Raw genomic sequence first — 7,312 nt, 5'->3', positions numbered from 1 at the left:
AACCGCAGGCTTACAGAGTGGTGAGGGTTGTGGGTGTGTGGTCTGTGAACAGAACATATACAGAATACTGAATGTAATAAACATCTAAGTCATGAATTATGTTGCATTAGCGTTCTTCGAATCTAACCAGAACTACAAATGGGAATTCCTATATGAACATCTACATGCACGAGTTTCATACACTACTCCCAAACCCTTACAGTACATGACATTGATTGCCAATACACCCAACAACAATATATCACAAACACCAAATCGTTTAGCTTACAGCTAGCAGGTATGTAGCATAACAGGTAGCATTAGTAGCATGAACTAGCCACATAGCGAACAGGTCGATACACATTGCACTTCTACATCCACTAAATGTCTAATTGGCATAAAAGACTAAAACTGTCCTTTCCAGGCATGGCTCCACGTCTACTCACAGTTCTTTAGCGACGCACACAACTCACACCGTGTGTAGACATCCCCTGCTGAGTCAGTCTGCCAGGTGGCTCTTGCTATGTGTTAGCTCCAACTCTGATCACTGGAACATGTGCTCAATAGTGCAACTGTGCTCTCTCGCCACAAGGGGGCTCCCCCACACAGCTGACAGCCTTTCCAACATAGCCGCCCCCCAATTTGCGGTGCAAATTGGCCCCATGGAAAGGCTGTTTATACAGACGAGGGCTCCCCCACCTGGTCATCCTCATCCTTGATCGCCGGAAGCACAATCAGACGTACTATAGGCCGGGTGTATGTTTTGTCACGTATCTTCACCTCTGCTGTTCGGGTGTGGCCATCAGAACCAGTAAGAATCTTTGTCACTCTCCCAATCTGCCATGATGCTCTGGGTAGCTGTGGATCCACCAGCAGAACAACCGCTCCCTCTGTTATGTCCTCCATGGGTCCCTGCCACTTCATGCGAGTTTGAAGATTAGGCAAATAGTGTCTGATGAAAGATGACCAGAATCTGTCCACCAGGATTTGCGAATGTCTCCATCTTCGCCTCCCTAGCGCTTCTTCTTCGGGATACACTACCTGAGGTAGGGAGCTGTCAGGCCGCCCCATGAGCAAGTAGTTAGGGGTCACTGGATCGATGTCAGCCACATCCACAGAAACATAACCTAGGGGTTTGGCATTCAGGATACCCTCGATTTCTGTAAGAACGGTCCTGAGTACTTCCTCACTCACTGTTTGAGAGCCAACAGAGGTGTATAAGGCGTTTTTGATAGAGCGGATTTCTCTTTCCCAAGTGCCTCCAAAGTGGGGTGCTGCAGGTGGGTTGAAGCGGAAACGAACCTGCTGCTTAGCCAGTTTCTGCTGGAGGTCTGGACTCATGATGGAGAACGCCTGCTGGAGCTCCTTTTCCCCTCCTTTGAAGTTTGTCCCCTGATCCGAGTAAACTTTTGCCGGTTTCCCTCTTCTCGCAATGAACCTTCGGAAGGCCATCAAAAAGGAGTCAGTGTCGATGGATGTCAGGAGGTCTATATGGACGGCCCGAGTAGTGAGGCACTTAAACAAAATGCCCCATCGCTTCTCCCTGCGTCTGCCTATCTTGATCCAGAAAGGACCAAAGCAGTCCATGCCAGTCGAATAGCAGGCAGGTGTGAACAGCCTGAGGCGGGCAGGCGGCAGGTCAGCCATTTGCTGAGAAGCTGGGTTTGCCCTCCACCTACGACGCACACAACTCACACCGTGTGTAGACATCCCCTGCTGAGTCAGTCTGCCAGGTGGCTCTTGCTATGTGTTAGCTCCAACTCTGATCACTGGAACATGTGCTCAATAGTGCAACTGTGCTCTCTCGCCACAAGGGGGCTCCCCCACACAGCTGACAGCCTTTCCAACAATTATAATCTATTATTTCTTCATTATAAAGTTTTGACCTCAAGTGTTTGGACAGCTCTGCTACTGCAGTTCAATTCTGCCAGGGTCTGTGCATATTTAATGTGAAATGAATAAACTGACACTAGACTGATGTCTCAATTTTAATTTGAGTCGGTTTACATCACTATTCACAGGTGAGATAGGTGAGGTGATACCTGTAGGTGAGACATAGTCTTTTAAACACCCAAAGCTTCAGTGGAAAAAATATCACAGCTGTCCCAGGGCACACACTGGACAGGTCACTTATCTATAGCACGGCTAACATTGATAGACAGATAACCATTAACATCTTTGCTCAATTTAGAATCACGTGTTAACCCAACCCCAAGTCTTTGGACTGTGGGAGAAAACTGGAGGGTGTAAATTTTAACCCAGAACCTTCTTGCTGTGAGTTGACAGTGCAACAATCACCCCACCATGCCACCTGAAAACTGACATGTACATATTAGATAAAGGAAAACTGACTGATGACACGGTTGACTGTGATCGATAATTCTCTTTCGGATCCAGGATGTCCGCATGGGAAGACTTCAGCATCACAACCTGAGAGAGAAACAACCTAAAAAAAACTAAAAGCCCAGATTACAGCTGACATCACAAATTTATCAAAGCTTACAGTGCCAAAGCCACTAGAGAGTTTTCTAGATGAATGGTAAATGGCTTGTATTTGTATAGCGCTTTACTAGTCCCTAAGGACCCCAAAGTGCTTTACACATCCAGTCATCCACACATTCACACACTGGTGATGGCAAGCTACATTATAGCCACAGCCACCCTGGGGCGCACTGGCAGAGGCGAGGCTGCCAAACACTGGCGCCACCGGGCCCTCTGACCACCACCAGTAGGCAACGGGTGAAGTGTCTTGCCCAAGGACACAACGAACAAGACTGTCCAAGCCGGGGCTTGGACAACCTTCCGATTACAAGGCGAACTTCCAACTCTTGAGCCACGATCGCCCCATTGCAGCAATATTCTCAACTGGCTCGGTTAAGCACCAGATTTCAGTTTCATCTGCAGCTGACCTGCTGAGGATCAAACTAAAGAGAGAGAGAAAATAATCTATTATAATCTATTATCCAGAAACAAACAAAAGTAACAAGTCAGATTTTTACAGGAAACAAAGAAATAATTATAGTGTGGTCACTTCCCGGATCGATTACTGCAACCCTCTTCTTTTTGGTCTTAGTCAAAAATCTATCCATAAGCTTCAACGTGTCCAGAACTCTGCCGCTCGTATTATCACCAGAACCCCCTCTATGCACCACATCACCCCTGCCCTGCAGCAGCTTCACTGGTTAAATACCGCATCAATTTCAAGATACTTTTGTACACCTTCAAGGCTATCCATCATCTCTCGCCTTCATACCTTTCTGACCTGGTTCAAGTCACCATTCCTTCTTGGTGTCTCAGATCCTCCTTCTCTCTTTCTCTTCCCGTCCCTGTCCCCCGGCTAGCCACCATGGGGCGCAGGGCTTTCTGTTGCTCTGCCCCTCGTCTTTGGAACTCCCTTTCTCCTGAGATAAGAAACATCACTTCCCTCCCTCTTTTTAAGTCCAGACTCAAAACTCACCTATTCACATTAGCAGTGTTGGGGAGTAACGGAATACATGTACCGCCGTTACGTATTTAAAATACAAAATATGAGTAACTGTATTCAGTTACAGTTACCGTTTAAAAAGGTGGTATTCAGAATACAGTTACTTTGTTGAAATAAATGGATTACACGGCGGTATTTGCCTGATTCATATTGTCACGGGTCAGGACTGTTTAGGTTTTGTTTGACAGCTATGTTCTTTTGTTCCAGGCGGCAGCGTTACGGTTGCCATGGTTACAGGGTGTCGCGCTCTCTCTGCGACTGTGTGTTTCCTGGGTGAGAGAGCGCCTTTTTGTTGTTGTTGTTATGCTAAGCTACAGAATGTAGCCTCATGGGCAGTGTAGTCTGTGCTGCAGGGAGAATGGACTGCCATACCCGTTGTGTGTCTGTGAGCGCGAGGAGGGACAAAAAGGAAAAGTACGAGCTGTCACCGAGCAGAAACGGGAGCTGGAAGCATGTAAATATAATAATAACCACTCCAGCCAAAAAGAGTGCCTGATGAGCCCAGTTGTAAGTAAGCTATTAAGACTCCACTGTACACTATGTTCGTGTTTTCCTCTGAAACAATAAGTTCCGTTGGAGCAGCCTTTCTCTGTCTCTCGCTAGCAAACCTGACCCAGACAACAAAGTAAAGCTAGTTTTCGGCTATGAGCCGCGGACCTTCAGTAATAGTAATAAATCACATTCATGTAGTTGTAAACAGCATGATAATATATTAAGTAATCCAAAGTATTCAGAATACGTTACTCTCATTGAGTAACGTAACGGAATACGTTACAAAATACATTTTGGGGCATGTATTCTGTAATCTGTAGTGGAATACATTTTAAAAGTAACCTTCCCAACACTGCACATTAGCCTGTTCTGCATACATTTTTCCATCCTGCTACTTTGAAATATTTTATTTATTTGCTAAACGTTGCATCCTTATTATTTTGTAAATTTTTGTTTGTTGTTGTTATTGCTTGTGTACAGTGTCTTTGAGTGTTTTGAAAGGCGCTTTCTTAAATAAAATGTATTATTATTATTATTATTATTATTATTATTATTATTATTATTATTATTATTTTATTTTATTTATTTATTTATTTATTTATTATTAACATAACAACATTAAAAGAATGCTGTAAAAAAATTAAAGACATAAAAAGGCATGCTAACACACTCCATAATATGTCTTATGTCCCAAAACATGCAGTGTACTTCTGATGTATGAAGGGGAAAGGTTTGATTGTTTTTCTGCAAAATTACCAGGAAATTAGGCTGTACTTAAATGTACTTACAGTATAATTATTTATTTTTTCCTATGAAAAATTGATTTGTTTACTCCCTTATTCTAGTGTATCTGTTTCAAATAAAACACACTAAAATTGCCTTTCAATTAAAGTTGGATTACACCCTTGGTTGCAGGCCGTATTATAAAGTGTTAGCTTTATCTGTGAGATCTGTCACAAATGCCCAGGTTTTTGAGTTTCTGTGATGAATTGTGATACATTTTAGTTTGAAGGATCATTTGTGTTGTGTTTGCTCCTTTTGTATAACGGGTTGTCTTGTTTATATTTTACCTTTATCTTCCAATTGTCTTTGTGTACCTTGGTTAAGTAGTATTTAGTTTATCCACTTTTGTGGGGGGGTTTTGTCTTTCTGTGCTTCCTGTGTGAAGTTGCTCATGTGGGAAGTTACTCCCCTTTCATTTGTGTCCATCTAATTTTCATGATTAGCTTCAACTGTCCTCCCACCTATTTCCTATCTCCTCATTAGCTGGCATGCGTGTGCATACATTGTCTGAGTCTTCCCTTGTTCTTCGTTGCATCAACCTGCATGGTTGGGTGTTTCCTTGTTCTGTTTTCCCCCCAGATATTCCTAGTTTTCAGAGTACTTGCTCCTGTTTGACTGCACTTTGTATTTTTGTTCAAGAGTTCAACATTAAAAGTGCTTTTTTGAGTTTATGTTCCGTCTCCTGAGTCCAGCGTTCTAGTTCACATCATGCCTCTCAGCCGTACCCTGACAATAATTGGTCACCTCACTAAAAAGTAAAAACTTTCAACATCCTTTAAGACACACACACACACACACACACACACTCAAACTGTCCATTTAAAGAGAGCCCAGGGTCTGCTGGAGCATTTAAACCTGAGTGACGCAAGGAGGTGTGAAGGTTGTAGGCGTGGATTATTTTTCTCCAGGTGAAAGTTAATCTAATTTGCTTGCCAAACCTCAGTGCTGATTCAAACATCCAGCCAAAATGTGAATAATGGCCGCTGATTACACCCATGTGTGGTAACTGAACATCCCAGAGCAAACCCATGGGCATTGCTGTGCTTCTGTCACAGCTTCCACTCCTCTGGCTTTCCATGAAATTTTGGGTGCAAGCGTCAGGAAGCAGTTTTCAATCAGCCACAAGATCATTAATGAGATCAAAGTTTGATTTTTTATTTTTTTTAACAGGAAATGCAGCTTCCACATATTGTATCCTCCACTCTGACTGTAACGTGCTGTTATCTAAATATTATTGCATTAGGTTTTTCTTTCAACTTGGAACCAAAGTACACGCCCTCAAGCAACAGACCAAAGTCAGGCCAAATGTGTGGGCTTGCACATAACAACACACGATGATATGATAACAGAAATCAAAGAACAACATGCCAGAGATTGTTAACCAGCAAAATGTAGGTTTAAAAACACATGAGATGAGCACAAATGCTGCGTTCCCTGATGAGAAAGCAGCCAGAGCAAACGTGTACCGGGTGTGTCTGCCAAAGGGCCAGAAAGACAAGTCAGTTCACTTTTTAACTGAAGTGACTCTGCTGCTGCTGGTGAGGGTGGTGGTGGTGGTGGGGGGGTGCTGAGTGAGCAAGAAGCTAACAGTGCCACCTGGTGGTGACTCGCATCAAAAACGGCAGGCCTGTGAGCAGGTTTGAAACAAGGCGGCAATCAAGAAGAAACTTAAAGAGCGAGATGGTTCAACAGAGCGGACTCCTTAATGTTGAACAGAGAGCTCACGCACGGCATGTTCTATACTGAAAAGCTCACAGTGTAGAAACTGGATGTTTTTTTTGAAGATGTGGATTCACATGGACAACCTGGACATGGCTCAAAGATGGAAACTGTTTAAAAAATGTCAGAGTTGCATATTTTTCCTCCTGGATAATTATTAATAATAAAAAAGAATAATAAAATTTTATTTATATAGCATCTTTCGAGACAGACTCAGAAAGTGCTGCACATAAGATAACAAATAATAAAAAGGTAAAACAGACAATATAAAACAGGCAAAAATTAACCAAAAACAGTTTTAAAAAGGTGAGTTTTGAGTTGTTTTTTAAAAACAACTACCGAGTCCACGGTTCTTAATTTATGAGGGAGAGAGTTCCAGAGTCTCAGGGCCACAGTGGCAAAAGCTCTGTCACCCTTAGTTCTTATCTTAGTCTGTTTTATAGCAAGTGAGCCCTGATCAGATGACCTCAGGGACTTGCTAGGGACATAGGGCTGTAGCAGATCGGAGATGTAGGGTGGTGCCAGTCCATGCAAGCCTCTGAATGTCAAGACCAGGATCTTAAAATGTACTCTAAATTCAACAGGAAGCCAACAGTGATGCAGCAGTGATGCATGTAGTGGCTTCCTGGTAGGAAATAAGAACTGAGATATTACCAAATGAGAGTAATAAGATTAACTTTAGTTAAAAGAAGATGGTTTTTGACCTGCTGTGATTTAAATTTGGAAGTGTGGCTCTGTTCTGGGACCTTCCTCCTTATTCCACAAGCATTAGCAAATCCTTAGAAAGGGAGAGCTCGACAAGGATTCAGACACAATATAGTAAGGAGGAGCTGGGTTGCCAAGTGGCTTCCAGAG

The sequence above is a fragment of the Perissodus microlepis genome, chromosome 7, assembly GCF_051167445.1.
Source record: "Perissodus microlepis isolate ML-2025 ecotype Zambia chromosome 7, ASM5116744v1, whole genome shotgun sequence".
NCBI classification, from domain to species: domain Eukaryota; kingdom Metazoa; phylum Chordata; class Actinopteri; order Cichliformes; family Cichlidae; genus Perissodus; species Perissodus microlepis.
This window is presented reverse-complemented; position numbering follows the sequence as displayed.